The sequence below is a fragment of the Manis javanica genome, chromosome 7 (assembly GCF_040802235.1).
Source record: "Manis javanica isolate MJ-LG chromosome 7, MJ_LKY, whole genome shotgun sequence".
NCBI lineage: Eukaryota > Metazoa > Chordata > Mammalia > Pholidota > Manidae > Manis > Manis javanica.
In genome coordinates, this window is record NC_133162.1 from 132,363,226 (window position 1) to 132,381,178 (window position 17,953).

Here is a 17,953-nt window from a genome sequence, read left to right on the forward strand (position 1 = left end):
TCTTCTTGGAATTGATTTCTAGTTTCATACTATGTGGTCAGAAAGATGCTTGGTATGCTTTCAAACTTCTTAAATTTTTTGAGACTTGTGTACTAATATGTGATCTATTTTGGAGAACATTCCACATGCACTTGAGATAAATGTGTATTCTTTAGCTTTGGGGTAGAATGTTCGGTATGTGTTTGTTAAGTCCATCTGGTCTAACGTGTCATTGAATGCCTCTGTTTCCTGTTTTATTTTCTGTTCGGATGATCTATCCATTGATGTAAGTGGGGGGTTTAAGTCCTCCACAGTTATGTTCCTGTGAGTTTATCCCTTTAGGTTTGTTAGTATTTGATGTATGTATTTAAATGTTCCTGTGTTGGGTGAACAGATGTTTATGATCGTCACATCCTCTTGTTGAACTGATGGATCCCTTTATCGTGATGCACTGTCTGTCTGTGTCTCTTGGTACTTTCTTTCTTTGAAGTCTCTTTTGTCTGATACAAGTATTGCTTCTCTGTTTGTGTGCCCTATCTTTTCCCATCTCTTCAGTTTCAGTCTGTGTGTGTCTTTAGGTTTAAAGTGAGTCTCTTCTAGAAATCAGATAAATGGGTCTTGTTTGTTTGTTTAATCCATTCAGCCATGCTGTGTCTTTTGATTGGAGCATTTAGGGTATTTACATTTAAAGTAACTATCCATAGGTATGTACTTCCTGCTGTTTGTTAAATGGTTGTTTTGTTGTTTTCATTCTTTCTAACTCTTGTTCTCTTCTCTCATGTTTTATGACATTTTTTTAGTGTATGGTTGGGTTCTCTTCTCTTTCTTTGTTGTGTATCTATTATAAGTTTTGGGTTTGTGGTTACCGTGGGGTTCTAATATGACCTCCTATTAATATAACAATCTAATAGGTTGATGCTCACTTAAGTTTTAACACATTCTAACAACACATATAACATTTTTATGTATATAATATCTTCTTTTACACCTTGGCATTAAGGGATCCCTTAACTAATTTTTAGATATAACAGCTTTTGCTGCTTTTGTCTTTTTGACCTTTATACTAGCTTTTAAGTAATCCATCTACTACTTCTGCTATATGTTTGTTTTATTAGTGGAAATTTTTCCCTTTCTTACATTTCTTGCTTCTATTAGGGTCTTTTCCTCTTAAAGAAATCTCTGTAACATCTCTTGTAAGGCTGGTTTAGTAGTAATGAACTGGTTTAACTTGTGTGCTCTAATTAATGGTTTTATTTGCAGTTCCTTAGTGACAAATGATGTTGACCATCTTCTCATTATTTATTGAACATATGTGTATATTACTTTGCATACTGTCTGTTCAAATCTTTCTAGCATTATAAATTGTTTTTTTGTTGTTGTTGTTTTCTTGATTTATTATATTTTTTTTTCATGTATGCTGGATACAGGTCATTTGTCAGATTGTCATGGCCCTCATCATGTCTTGCATGTTTGCATTCCTAATGATGTTTTTGCTCATCAGAGGTGCTTTATTTTAATAAAACCTAATCTATAAATTCTTACTTTAATCTGTTTCAGAAATATTTGCCTACCTTTATATTATGATGACATTGCTATGTTTTCTTTTAGAAATACTATTTTTACTTTTAGATCCATTGTTCAATTTGAATTAATTTTTATGTATTGTATGAGGTATGAGGTAGAGGTTAAGATTTTCTTCTTTTCCCCATATGGACAACTATTTGCTCCAGCACAATATGAAAAGACTACCTTCCCCCCACCCCACCCAGTATGCGCTGGAGTGTCACGGTATATTCGTCAAAAAGCAAGTTGTCCTTCATGGGTGGAGCAATTTCTAGACTCACCGCTCCATTCCTTAGGTGTATTTGTCTATCCACATGCCACTATCACACTCTCTTTATTAGTGTAGCTTTTTAATAAGTGTCAGAATCCGGTGGACATCCTCAACCCATGTTTTAATTGTCGGTCTCCTTTTTCTCTCCCTTCCCCTTTTTCCTGCACCTTTCCGCTCCTCCTCCTCCTCCTCCTCCTCGTTCTTTAAGATTGTCTTGGCTATATACTAATTGCTTCATGTTTGCGATTTAGTTTATAGCATCAGTATGTTAATTTACACATATGTACACACCCATACACACATGCACATACTCCTTCTGGAATTTTAATTGATAAATATCAAAACTATGTATCAATTTAGGGAGAATTGATATCTAAAAATATGGACTATTTCAATTATTTAGCATAAAACATCTCTAGTTGCTTAGATCTTTCTAAATTTCTCTCAGTACTATTTTATATGTTTCAATGTAGGGATCTAATTTCTCATTTGTTAGATTTATTCCTGTGAATTTGAGCTATTTGTTGAAGGTATTTTTTCTAATATCATTATTGTGTTATTAACTATTCCAGTGTTCTCTTAAAACATAAGCCCCTTTGTGAACAGAAGAAAAATTTACTCTTTTTCTTATTGAAAAAATAGTTGTTTATTATAGAAATTTTGAAAAATCACAAAAGAGTGGATATAGATCTTAATGTGAGCCCCATAATCTCTGCTTTGTAGTATTTAAGCCCTTGAGTCAGGGCAGGACCTGTGATTTGCTTCTAATAAAAAAAATTGTGGCAGAAACAAAAGATATTACTTCCATAATTATGTTATGTACATGAGTCTGTTTTTTCTCCCAACAAACAAAAGTCCAATACCAGACAGACAGCTTACTGGTGAATTCTACCAAACATTCAAAGAAGAATTAGTTAGAATCCTCCTCAAGTTCTTGCAGAAAGTAGAAGAGTGGGTATCTAGTCCCAGTTCATTTTATGAGGCCAGCAATACCCTGATAGCATAACCAGAGAAGGATGCCACACAGGTAGAAAATTACAATCCAGTATCTATGATGAACGTAGATACAGTAATCCTCAACAAAATGTTAGCAAACTGAGCTCAACAACACCTTAAAGGGATCATATAACATGATCATATAGGATTTATTCCAGGGATGCAAGGATGGTTCAACATCCACAAAATAGTCAGTGTGATACACTACATTAGCAAAATGAAGAATAAAAATCATGTGATCATCTCAGTAGGTGCAGAAAAAGCATTTGACCAAATTTGACATCCACTTATGATAAAAAAAAAACTCTCAAAAAAGTATGCACAGAGAGAACAAAATTCCACATAGTAAAGGCCGTACATGGCAAGCCCCCTACTAGCATACTCAATAATGAAAAGCTGAAAGCTTTTCCTCTAAGAGCAGGAACAAGACAAGGATGTTCACTCTTGCTACTTTTATTCAACATATTACTGGAGATCCTAGCCATAACAATTAGACAAGAAAATGAAATAAATGTCATCTCATTGAAAAAGAAGAAGTAAAATTGTCACTATATACAGATGACATCCTACTATACACAGAAAACCCTAAGGACTCCATCAGAAATTCTTAGAATTAATAAATGAGTTCAGTGAAGTTGCATGATAGAAAATCAGTACACAAAAATTTTTTGCATTCCTTTACACTAATAACAAATCATCAGAAAGAGAAACTAAGAAAACAATCCATTTATAATTCCATTAAAAAGAATAACATACCTTGGAATAAATTAAGCCAAGGAGGTAAAAGACCTATATACTGAAAACTACAAGGCATTAAAGAAAGAAATTGAGGAAGACACAGAAAAATGGAATGGTATTTCATACTCATGGAGTGGAAGAATTATATTGTTAAAATGTCCATACTACCCAAAGCAACCTACAGATTGAATGCAATCCCATCAAAAGTCCTTCTACTGAGTTTGAGCTACATTATGTTCTTCTTTTCATAGATCCTTGAGTTATAAAGCTAGGTTATTTATTTGAAACTATTCTTGTTTTTCAAGGTAGGCATTCATCACTCTGAACTTTCCTCTTAGAACTACTTTTGCTGCATCTCATATTTTGGTATGTTCCATTTCCATTTTCGTTTGTCTCAAAATATTTTTTGAATTCTCTTTTCATTCCTCTTCTGACTATTGGTTGTTCAGTAGCATGTTACTCAATCTCCATTTATTTTTTAATTTTCCACTTTTCTTTGTGTAATTGATTTCTAGTTTCATACATTGTTGTGTAAAAGATGCTTGATAGGATTTCAGTCCTCTTAAATTTATTAAGACTTGTTTCATGGCCTAACAGATGATCTATCTTGGAAAATGTTCCATGTGCACTTGAGAATGTGGATTTTGTTGCTTTGGATGGAATATTCTGTAAATATGTGTTAAAGTCCATCTGGTCTAACATGTCATTTAAGTCCAATGTTTCCTTATAAACTTTCTGTCTGAATGATATATCTATAGATGTAAGTGAAATATTAAGAAATGTCTAATAGGTGATAATAGCAACTATTCCATTCAGGAAAAAAGTCTCTGATGTGGGAAAATGGTGATTTCATAATGTTACATGAAGAAAATATGCAATATTGAGAGTCACATCTATGTGACTCACAACTATGCTTAATAGATTAACGGGCCGGTAGATAAGTAGATCAATAGCAGATGGAAGTATCTAGAAAGAGAGATGGACTAAAAAAAATAGTATCAAAATGCTAATAATATTCATGTCCGAGTCTTTGAATGTTGGGATTTTTTAGTGATTTTTACATTATTCTTTATGCCTATATATATTTTCAAGTTTTTATGCATGTATTTCTTATATCCCAAAATAAAGTTATCTGAAAAGAAAATGATCGAGAGAATAAGTATTCTATAAAAAGAAGAGGAAATCCTGAAAACACGTAGTTTAAGTTATATCAGAACAATTATGTATTTCACTTTTAGTAGAGAATTCTGCCAAATAATCTGGTTGTCAAAAGGTTACCAGATAACCTTTTGATACCAATCTTTACTAGAAGTCACTACTAATTACATAGCACTAGCCCGGTGTTAAGGGCCTAATAAAGAACAGTAATAAAACATATTTCTCTGGTTCTGCTCTCTGTCTTCTCTGTGAAAATTCTAACCCTTCTAATTTCTCCCAGTTGTGAAATATTCCAGAGAAAAAAAATGTATTCACTTCAATAGTCAGTAGTCACTACCACCCTCACCTTGATTAATTTTTGTTAGCAAATGAGGCAGCGGAGTTGCTACAGAACTTTCGTGAGCACCGGTACCCGAGCCGAGCTCACAAAGTTGCCAGAAGGCCCCATCGAGGTGGCAGAGTCAAATCCCTCTTCATATTATCCCTGTTTTCCATGAAACTGCTGTGACTCAATTCAAGCTTTAAAAACAATCCTGTGGACATTTTAGATTCCAAGGACAAACATAACTTCAGGGGTCACGCAAACGTAGTCCCCTGCAACAATATTGTCTTAAATGTGTATTAGCCCTTGAAAATAAACAGCATGCTTTCACAGATATTATCTCACTTCGTTTTTATGAAAAACTTCAATAGGCACCAAAATGTATCGCCTAATACTATTCTTTCCATCTCATATATAAGCAAAATGAGGTCCTTTGCAGTTAGAGTCAGTCCAAGGACATGCACTGAGTAAGTGGTAGAGCCGGAACTCACATAAGCTGCCAAGTCCAAGGTTGTTCATTATGCTTTCTACAAAAATATTTTATAATCTAGCCACAAGCATGAAATTCTATATATTATTTAAAGACCATTGTGATCATGCATATTTCATAAATGACTACTGATAAACAATTCCTGAAAGAAGAGCATGTTAAAATCATTGCTCTCAAACTATCATCTTTTCATTGAGAAGCTCTGTTTTTCACAGTCTTGCAGTAAACAAGACATATCAGTGTTAGGTATTTTTCAAATGCGAAATAAATGCCTTGAGGAAGGACTGTTTTGAATGTTAACTCTACAGCATTACCCAAACTGCTGGCATAAGTATTAAAAATAATTAACAACATCAAAATATTATCAATTAAATTGAAATTCTCAAATGGCATCTCTTGTGTTAGTAATGAAAACATCAAAATATACATTAATCATCAGGAATAATATCTAAAGAAAGATAAGTAAAATTAAATCAAGCTTTAATTAAACCTTAATTCAAGACCATTAAATACAAATAAATGGCTATGAGAACAATTAAATATTTTTGACACATTGCTTCCTTTGTTATTCAGAATACAAACATTTTCTGTTCAGGATTGACAGGAAAAAAGTAACAAAAACATGCCAACTGTAGATCTTTACCATAGAACTAATAGTATAATTAAGATATATTTGTATCAATTTCTCCTAATTTATTTTTAAAAGTGAAAGATAATTCAGAAGATATATAATTCATTTTTAATTTGAAATGTAGTAACTCAATACATAAACATTTAAAAGATAGCTAAAGTACTCAAAGGTGAGATACCTTCTGGAGTGGGGCATGTGACAGTCTGAGCAAAAAGAGCATGGTTGTCCCATGTGACAATGACTAGCTGGCAGCAGGTCCATTATGGCCCTTGCCAGGCCAGTCAGAGTGATACACATCTTGTATGGGGGCAGCCCAGATTAGAATTTTTGAAATTCATTTTAGTCTCTTCATTTTCACCTCTTCTCCAGCTGCTACTCCACAAGACAAGGCAGGGTCATGGATGATCTTTCACTTGGACTTTTCTATCAGGATGATTTTCCTCCAGAAAACAGACTCCTATCCCATAGTAGGTTTGATTTCCTATCCAGTTCAATTATTTCCAGTTTAGAAATACTCCTCAGCAGGAATCCTCACCCACTAAATGTCCTGATGCATGTAATTGGGCACAATGGCAGATAATGAGGAGTGAAATATGAATTGGCAGCCTTTTCTCTTTGAGCATCGGAATTTTTCTTTCCAACCAAAAAATGAATAATTGATACAATTAAGGTTGGCCTGAAACATACTGATGTTTTAAAACCATATTTTAATCCTTGATTTTTCTTTACTGGGATCTTCTAGTTGATTTTAATGTGTTTCTGTTTTCCCTTAGATCACATTAATGTGTGCCATTGATGATTGCTTTTATTTTTAAAAATCGTTGCTAGTCCATATTTCCTTTAAAAAATAAAGAGCAATTATGTTTTGGTATCTATTTGGTCAGATCTCCAAAGCAAATAATTTTCCTCCTCTCCTTAAGTTCCTGGGGAGAAGTCAATTTGATGTAACCATCTGAGAATTTTAAAAAAGTGAACTTCATGCGTGGGCTACGTGATGAGAGCTGCCAGCACCATAGCCATTCTCAAATCTGAGCCAGTAACTATGTTGCAGTCCTTCTCAGAAGCACATGCCTTTCAGCAGAGATCGTGGGAGTTAATAATTAATGTCATCGAAGAGGAGGGAACAAGCGATACCTTTAAAAAGCATGGCTGTGTCAATTGCAAGTTACAAGACCCTAACTCAAACTAATTTAAGAAAAACAATGTATTTTCGTGTAACTGGGATTAAAAATAATATTCACAGTTGCATATCACCCAGGGTATGCTAGCCACAGTTTCAAGTGCTGTGTGTTTTACTCACTTATCTTCACAAAACTCTCTATGACCCGGGTGTTACTATTATTGTCATCCTTTTCCTCCTTTTGGTTTTGAAGCAGTCAAGCCGTAGAGACATTAGGTAACATGAATGGGTCACAGCAGTTGATAAGCAGCAGAGCTAGGATTCGATCACATGCAGCTTGGCTGCAGCAGAGCAAATATTTTATTTAACTCATTAATTAGGAGAGAACCAGTAAAAAGTTACAACCCGTACTAAGAACAATTCAAAGTACTATATATTGATAGATAAAAAGTGCTTAAGTTAATTTACAAATAGATGCAAAACTGCGAATCTGGTATTCAAGGGACAGTATTCAAGGGACAGTAACCAGATTCCACTGAATACAATTTGAATCCCTATGGTAAAACCTCATTTTCATTGCTGACGTATATCTGAAACTAGAGTTGTGGAATATCTCAACAATGAAAGGCACAGCATCCCCATGGGATCCGGTAACACTGAAGGATGGCCTGGAAGGCTTTGTTTCTATTGGTCCATCTCAAATCATTCATGATTTTTACTGAAAAAAGGGTCTATCAACAAATAGATATAGATAAAGAAATGGATATTTTTAAAGTAAAATGTCAAATGTATAATATCACATTAATTTTAGTTATTAAACAGGTGACATCAAAAGCATTTCTGACTTTTGGCAATGATTATTTCCTCATTTTTGATAGTTCCTTTAAGACAAGGTTTATAACCTGGGATAAGTGGCAGCATTTATGAATTTTCCATAGGAAGAAATCATTTGCTTTCATCGAAGTCTAAAAGTGTTTGATGCACAATGAATGGTTTGAAATGAATCCTTCAGGGAGCATTTTGGAAGAAAACTCTGGAATATGAAATCATTTATACAAGTACTTCTTCAAATGTAGAATACACAGCAGTTCTATTTCCTTGGTCTAAAATTTATTTATATACCTGAAAGCAGAATCTTATTTTCAAAAGAAAAGAAGGAAATTTTCTTTTAATATTTTCTCATTTGGGTTTGACATTTGCGTTCATTTTGGTTACTTTTCTGTTAATTTTTTTCTGATTTACCCCCAACCCCCGAAACACATACTTGCTTAAGTGTGGTGTTCAAAAGTCTAATGTGTGATGAAAGAATATTATAATACGCATCTCAATATTTAAGCTACCTCAGCTTAAAAAAAGAGGAAATAAGTGAAGAACTTGGAAGAGGATGTGTCAAGCCTAGTTTAATTACTTCAGGACTGTTATTCTTTATACTCTTGTCAACAATCCTTATGTCTAAGAATTATAATCCTCATTTTATAGATATGTCCCCAAATTTGTCTAACTCTATGTCTGTACACTTTTACTACTATGCCATGATGTTTCTTTATTTCAGACTTTCCATACTCTAATATACCAACAGATTACAAAAGTAAAACATTCTAAAAACATAAAAATGAATAGTGGCCATATGCCAAAGAGTCATTTAATTAATTAATAAGGGCAACCAACAGAGACAGAGAGTTCGTTCCGAGAGTATTTGAAAAGCACAGTTTTGTGTAGTCAGTAAGGAAAGAAATACCAATGTAACAGTATTAAATTAAAAATAAGACTGTTTATTGACCTATTAGGAAATAAACTTAGAACTTTTGGACTTATCTTTCCTACCAGTTCTTCAACCCCCCAAATCAGTTTTTTTATTTTTATTTTTTTTCCTTTGCAGATTAATCTCTCACTGTAAAGACATGTAAAAACCTATGGGCGCTTGTTAGTGAAACAGAATCGCATCGTCCCTGAGAGTTGGATGAGAGTTAGACAGAGTTAATAGCAAGTGCTCTGCTATGATATTAAAATATCAAAGACATCATTTTGCTTTACTTCCAATTTTGGAATAGAGCAGTGATTTGAGAGTGCAGATTCTGAAGCAAAACTGCCTTGGTTCAAACGCTGTCTCCTTCCACTAGCTGTGTGTCCTTAACGTACTTCAATTCTCGGTGCCTTCATTTCACAATCCTTAAAATAAGGAAAATAATAATGGCATTTACTTTATAGAGTGTACTGGGGAATAAATATGTTCCTCTCAAAGGTTCTTACAGCTGCTTTAAAATGAAATTGACATGAGACAGGTTAACAGGAAAAAATCAAATTTAATTTTGTACGTATTGAAGTCCCATACACATGAGAGGTTGCAAGAGAACAGCAAAATGAGATCATACCAGCCTGAACCAAGGAATAGGGTAGGGCCTGGGGCATCCAAGGGGCGGAGGGTGGTTCACAGGGCAGTAAGAGGAGCAGGCATTCGGTAATCAGATGTTTGCCCTGCTATACAGATGGGTCACTCAGATAAAAGTCATCAATAGTAATAACTCTTATTCTGGGAAGGACCCCAGAGTCAGATTCTTCTAGGTAGGTACTTAAGGGAGAGACAAAATTTCTCTTGAGCCTTCAGGGTCTCTATTGCCTTCAGCTCAAAATAATCCGCATGCCGAAGTGACTCGTTTTGGGGAGTCTTACTCTGAGCCCCTTCAAGTGTTACAGGAATTAAGGGAACCTTGCATGTGACAAATAACTTGCCAAGATTGGTGATTCAAGGTGGACTTCATTTCGGTCTTCCTCCTTGCAGCCACAAAGTGGGGCTTCAGCAATTACAGCTTTGGGGGGGTTGCTTTGTTTTGTTTTCTTCCTCACTTGTTTCTAGACATGCTTTCATTACCTTGTTTTTATTGCCCCATGTCAATACCACTTTGCACTTAACGCTGTTAAATTTTATGAACCATGTTTCCAGTTGGTTAAATTTATTTGTAGTTGTGTTCATGTCAGACAGTCTGTCAGCAGGTGTGATTAATATCACTACAAACAGGATAAGCATATTCATGATTCCAGGACCAGGTCATCAATCAAGGATTATATAAGATTGGTTCCAGAACCACTGCACTAACATAAAGTTCTTTGAATTCCATATAAAAATGTGTCATACATTGTGTTTTTAACTATGACATTTCTAGAGTTTCTTTATTGAGCTTAAAAATATAAAATTACTTCATCTGAGATGTGTAGTTTAAAAATCTGGATGACTCTGTCTTGAATCCATTTTTTTTTCTTTTTCATTTTACTCACCTTTTTCAACTTGCTGTCTCAAGGAGCAGATACTGAACAACAGACTTCATGTTTGGCTATAAAAGGATATGTCATCAGTACGAATGATAATTACATACACTTTACAAATGTGATGGCTCACAGTCCCTTAAAATTCCAAGATATTACTTCACACTGAATACTTTAAATTAGAAATGCAAACCAAATGCTAAAGGTAGCATTTGGCAAGGTTCTTGATTAGAATATCTGCATGTAGTATTTGTTTATTCAGCAACTGAATTGCCCTCCCTGGTTGTTTTGCTGTTTGAAGAATCTTCATAGAATCTCAAGTACTTGTTGTCACTGAGGCAAAAACTAATTTGCTTCCCATTATAATATCTGCCTTTCCATTTGTGTATTTAATTGTGGTGAGGTCTTGGGAGTAGTTTCTGACTTTTGTACAAGGAAAAATGAGAGTAGAGTTGTTACTTTTGACAGCTCATAGATCGAAAAAAAAAAAGATGGAAACTAGGTTGAAGGCTGAATTAAACCCAAACTATAAAAGCCTTAATTAGTGGAAGCATAATTACAGGGAGCTATTGTAGAATAAAATTAAATTGTATTAAAATATTTTTTCAACTGATTTTAAGATGGAAAAAACAAGTTTTACACTGCAAGCAATTTCTCTAAATTACTGCCCATCATTGAATTTCATAAATTATGACTGAGTGCGAAAATAAAAGCTTGTTGCTACCATTCTTTTTGTTTAGTTCGGTTTGGAATGACTTCCTGGAGCATTTTTAGAAATAATATTATTTCTTCCTATTGTGTATGGTAAAAGCTGTCCAGTCATTTTCAAGGTCAGGAATATCAATGATTATTAAAATGTGTAGATAATACAAATCTCCCTTTAGAGAAATCATTCAGTCATTCAATCAATAAATAAGTAATTATTATAAACACTGAGAGCATAGAATTGGCACTCAGCATCACTCTTGGTATACCTAGTAATGTTGGGAAGAGCTAAAAACGATGCCTTTTTTTTTCTTTTTTTCTTTTTGTCTCTCCCTTCTTTGGTACCACACACTCTCCAGTGAGGCATGAACAAACTGGGTTATGAAAATAAAAGAAAGAGTAGAGAATGGAAGGTCACTAAAATTTAAGGGTTATTACAACACAAACAATTTAAACTTGTTGACGAAATGATCACCAACGTCATCCTGAAATACAGACACTTTTATTTGAGCCAAACTGAGGACTAGACCAGTAGACACAGCTTTTGCTGTTACCAGAGATGGGTTCTTGGTCTTGTTGCCAGAAAGAATTCAAGAATGGATATAAAAGAACTTGAGCTGTACGAGTTAGTTTGGAAAACGAGATTATAGAAAAAGGCAAGAGTACATGCCCCAGACTTGGGGCTCGGGCAGACCCAGAAGTGGTAGCACTAAGGAAACAATAGAGGGAACCTTTCTATATAAAGAGAGATGAATATTCATTTAGTGGGGTTAGGTTTCAAAGGAACAGGTGGAGACGTTTCAGAGTTTCAGCTCAGGATGGTGGAGGAGTTTTGACTATATTTGGTCCCTATTGAACTGTCATGGCACAGGGAGGTGGGATCTTTACTCTGCTAGTGATGGAGGGGCATGACTTTCACTGTATAATGAATTTCGGGGTGAAGTTTGGGTCAATTTCTCCTCCAGTTTTGACCAATCAGTTATCTCAATTCTCACTCCCCACATCCTGCAAGAACAGCTTACATGGAATGGTAGAATGTAAGCGTGCATCCAGCCGAATGCAAACTGTCAGCTGAAGTCCCCTTCCCCATCCCTGCTCATGCCCTGCTATTCACCGACTCGAACACTTTGAGTAGAAGTGTTCCAAGGAGCTACAGGCATATGAAGGTTTTTATACTCTTGAGGATGCAGACAAGAAAAATAGAACTTCAAAGGGATCCTTACATTTGCAAAAAATACGTGATGCTTTAAAATAAGAAGGGTCAGGTCAATATACATCTTGGTGCTGAAGGAATTAAGGGAAGAGCCAAACATTCTTGCTTTTCTTCTGTCCTTAAGCTAGAATTTGATGCCAAAGGAGAATGGGTGTGGTGGTACATACTTTGTTTTGCTTTTAACTTGGTTTTAATTAACAGAAGGAATTGTAGAGTTAGAAATTTTAAGTTCCCATGGGTGGCCATTCTGAGACTCCCAGAGTTAATGAAATGTTTAAGACTTAGGTGTTAGAAATCTTGGTGGTCCCTAGTATGTTGGTCAGCTTTTCTTTAGCTCACAAGCTCAAATATTATATTTACTCATTTATAATTTCATAGTCAATTAAGCTTAGTCTTTTAATGTATTTATTTCTTTAATATATGTATATCTATCTTTAATATATATGTATATTTTTCACATTAACTTCCAGAGTTCATTGTCTGTAGTTGTGTCTCCTAGAGGTTTAGATTTCATAGGGCGATTAAAACACACGCGCACACACACACACACACACACTTATTCACGCATGTATGTATAGATACTACTTTTCCAAGTAGCAATGTTAAGAAAACAAATACAACTCTCCATTCTCTCCATTATTTTACAAAATAAAGTATGTATTTTCTGTTGGGGGTTTAGTTTGCTCCCCTCGGTTTCTTGCCCCACCCCAGCAAAGAACTGAAGTGCAGAGACACAGCAGTGAAGCAGAGTTCAGGTTTTATTTGAATCCACTCCAAGAGAGGGGCTCCCCAGAGTAAAGGTAGACAAGGGCAGGTTTACTTGAAGAAAGCAGAGAGGAAGGAAAAACAGAGGGAGGAGAGGGAAGCTCATTGCACTCCTGCTCGGCACAGGGCACATCCCCAGCCAACTCCTAACGCCAGGGTCACCTGACATCCAGTGCCCACTTGAAGCTGCACAGTGTGGGAACTAAGTCACTTCCCCTCCTTGGGGAAACCGCAGAGCACTGGATGGAGTGAGATTATGTTCTGAGAACTTCCCAAAGGCAAGGAAAGAAGATTTTCAGGCAGGCTACTAAAGAGCATGATTGCACAGCTGCAGTCCCATCCAGGTCACCCAGGCAACGGGAGCCTGCAAGCTCTAATCAGAGCTCTCCGCAGCCTCTCCCTGCTTACATGGAGTAGAACAGAGAGAGTGACACACTCGAAGAAAGGTGAGTGCAGGCAGCCTCAGAGGTGAGGCATACTTAAGGGTATAGGGTCTGGGGTTTTATAGGGCCTTTTGGGTAGGAGTCAGCATAAAGCATGATGATACAGGTGATATACAATTCCTTTAAAGTTTTATCTTAAGAATAGGGTTATTTAGGTGACTATGTTGGCTTGTATTTCAGCATTCTTTGCTCACATAGATTTATTTACACTTACAAGGTCTGTCTCCTGCCCTGGTTACAAAGTTACTTGATTAAGAGGCTGGAGGAAGAGGGAAAAACAGCATATAGTTAAATTAAAGGATAAGATGGGCCTTTTCACAGGCTCAGTAGATTTCACAGTGGTATGATATAATTGATACAATGAAGACATGGGTTGCACTCTAATACGTTTCTTTATCTGGGGAATATCTGGACATTCCAACTTGCTCCCGGCCTTTGTAACTTCAACTAACTCAGCAACTCTGTGAGCTCTTTCTAGCTGTCTAGTTTTATTTGGTCAACTCTTTGAGTCTCTTTTAGAGGCCTCCACTGGCCATATTGTCCTCCATCTGCTCATGTCCATGTTTCTGCCTAACACCTCTAAAGGGGAAAAAATGAGCTGGCAATCGAGTATGTTGTCTATGGAATATACTATACTTAATGATTTTTTTTTGTCTTTTTTCATGAATTATCCAAAATTACATTATCGACTATGGTTTCTGTATTTTGGGGGAGGAAAAATTTCCCTCTGTCTTCCAGGGTCTGAGAATCAAATTGACATGAAACAGGAGAAAAATCAAACAGAAATTTAATAACAAGTATACCTCCTGTGTCTATGAGAGTGTTGGGGAGGAAAAATTTTCCTCTACCCTTTAAGGTTCTTCCAGCTGATCTAAGAATCAAACTGGTGTTAGTGGATCATTGCCTGGTTCTAAACCCAAGTTTGGGAGCTCATTCCCCAAATGGCCAAAACTCAAGAAACAAGGGTTGGTGAAAAGGAAAGGTTGCTTTATTCAGGAAGCTGGCAACCTGGGAAGATGGACTAGAGTCCCCAGACTATCTCCAAAGTGCTGTTCAGAGTGAGAGCATTTTAAAAGGGAATCTCACGGAGACAGGAGGGGGCTGAGTGCAGAGCCAACGGTGAATCAGTGGCTCATGGACCGCAGACTTGCCGGCACTAAGGAGGCTGTGTGCTCAGAAACTCCCATGGGAATGGAGTGTACTTACCTGCTGTCTGGGGCATGCTCCAGGCCGAATTCCTGAAACTCTGAGAGGTCTGCTTAGAGGGCGCATAGGGGGAACTTCCAGGCTTGTTTCAAAATGGAATGAGTTAGGCTTTGTCAGAGCCTCTAACACTGGCAAGCAGTGTGTCAACTGGAGAAAATCAAAGTTGATTACATATGTCTGGGGAATCTACACAGATGAGAAATTCCAAAAACAAGCAAAATAAGGCATATATGTCATCCTGAATGGAGGAGAAGTGGGGAGGGGTCTGGGACTTCAAAGGAAATGGAAAGCAATTCACAGGAATATGAGAGTAAATGGTAAACAAATGAATGCTGGGTTATTTAGAAACAATGGGAGAAAGACAGGAATTTTAGCAAACAGGCTTTTCTAAATTCCTCCCTGTCAACCACACATATTTCATATTATAATGTGGTTACCTATGGTGCTAACTCATCCTGGTAGTTCCTCCATCTAAATTATTTTTACGCAGTTAGGGGGAAGTTCAAAATTTCTGTTTTAGTCTTTTGGGTTGTGATTGTTTTCAGCTCAAAATAATCTTCATGCCAAAATGGCATATCCTGGGGTGGCTTGGCCTTGGTAACCTGCAGGAGAGACCCAGGAAAAGTAACTCCAAAATGGCCAAATACCATCTTCAGCTAAAGACAAAAGAAGATGTTGGGGGTGGAGAGTAAGTTAAGGGGGTTACGAGGAAAAGTGCAGGAAACAAGAGTAAAGTTGTTCTGCAGGTTTAGTTCATTAGTATCTCCACTGATAAGAGTTTCTAGAGATTTAGTCATTCCCCTCTTCTACGTATAGTAGAGAAGTATCCATACAAGTGGAGATTTCCCTAATACACATAAATGTCTCTTATGAAACAGTAACTTCTACTTGGTTTTCAGAGCTTCTGCTGTGCGTGCAGTTTCTTAAAAATAACCAGTTTAAAATAATCAATATGCCAAAGAGGCAAATCTTGGGATGGTAAAATTTGCTCTCCTACAGAATCACTGGACCAGAGGTTAAAGTATGATACATGGGCCTTTCACAATGTTGCTCCAACCTACCTTTCTACTCTCATCTGCAAACTGTATTGATGAATTCTAAGCTTCAGTTACGCTAAACCACTGTTCATACCCTAAAAGAGCACATGCTTTGCAATGCACAGACTTCAGGTACGATCCCTTTATGAACTAGTTCCACCTATGAACTGGGTGTTCTCACAGGAAAGGCAGAACATGGTCATAGACAGCTTCTTGTACTCAGGCTCCGCCACTTAGTGTGACTTCAGGAAAGCCGCTTAGCCTTTGTGTATCAGTTTCCTCATTTATAATGATCCTGGGGTTCTTGTTCACAGAGTTGAAGAATGAACTTCATAAATGCTCAAGGTAGGAAAGCAGGAAAAAAAGTATTTTTATTTAGAGAAATTGACAGTACAGAACTCCCGGTACATGCTGGGAGGGGGCAAGTGTGCCTGTGGCTGGGCTTTGTCTAGGGGCATATATCTCAGACTTAGCTGAGTTGTCTAATTTCTGTTGGTTCTCACTGGAATGCTGTTCCTTGTTTTGACCAATCGTATTGAAAGTTGTCTATATTCCCAAATTTGGCATGCTTGTGTGACCCTTACTGCTAGGATTAAAAAAACCAGGGCCTTCCCACTGCAGGCATCCTGTTCCTGTACATTCCTGAGGCCCTCAGTAAGCTTCCTGCTTTTGTTCTTTCCTGAGTCCCTTTATCCTGTTCTAACTAGACAGAGCTGTCTCTGCCTCTTCCCTGTCTTAATGACACTGGGGAGAAAGAAATTCCCACTATCCCTGTTGCTCTGGAGGGAAGGGGTTCCCCGCTTGGGGCAAGTTCTCAGTGAATTCATTGAGACTGAATAAAGGCAAGGACAAGAAGTTGGGGGTTTTAAGGGGTGTTTCATTCTCACAATAGTAGGCCTCAGTTTCTCTTCTGCTCAGGCTTCCCTCTGCCAACGTCCATCTCTCCTAGTTCTCCTGCCAGGCTTCCCTTCTCCACTCTCCAAGCTCCCTGCTCACTGCTCAGGCTTAGTCCTCTGGGAGCACCGGGACTCCACGGCTCCCTCTCTCTCTCTCTCTCTGTCTCTCTGTCTCTCAGTCTCTCTCTCTCTCTCTGTCTCTCTGTCTCTCTCTCTCTCTCTCTCTCTCTCTCTCTCTCTCTCTCTCTCTCTCTCTCTCGGTGGCCCATCTACTTTCCTTCCTCTGCACTGGGAGGAACTCTGTGGGTTGGTCTCTGGGGACTGGCAGAGGCTTGACCAATTTCATATCAGGAACTGAAGAGAGGAGAGAATGGATGTTTCCTCTCCACCCCTCCCCTGGGCCAGTACTCCCATGGCTGACCAGCCACTATGTCCCCAGTAAACATCCCACAGATGTGCAAATAGGCTCTTATTATATATACAATGGGTGCTATAAGGCCAGGTGGGAATCCCAGTCAGAAATCCCCATTTTCTACACAACCTCTCAAAGTTCGTCTGTGTGGTCTAAGAATCAAATTGACATGAGGCATATTAACAGGAGAGAAAAAACAAAGTTTAATTGTATATGAACAGGGAAGGCATAGACATAGATTCCAAAAACAGGGGTATATATGTCATCCTGAACCAAGGAAAAGGGGATTGGGATCTGAGACTTCAAAGGAAAAAGGACATAATTCACAGAAATATGAAAAAAGTAATTGTTTAATAAACAAAATACTTGATGGGCCACACAAATGATGGGGCACAAGGGAAATTTTAACAAATAGGCTTTGTCACGTTTCTTCCTATTATGCCTAGTTTACATTATAATTTAGACACCTATGGTGGTGATAGCTCTCCTCCTGGAGCAGTCCTCCATCTAAATTATTTTCATATGCACTTGACAGAGAGAGGAGTGTGAAAGAATCTTCCTGAGTCTTTTGGGCCTGATGGTTTTCAACTCAAAATAGTCTGCATGCCAAGGTGGTACATCTTGGGGTGGCCTGTCTGTGGTATCTACAATAACTAGAATTGTGTGAATTTAATGAGTTAATACAATAAACTTCAAGTGTATAAGCATATTTATCAGTTTTCTTTTCTGCATAACAAACCACTCCAA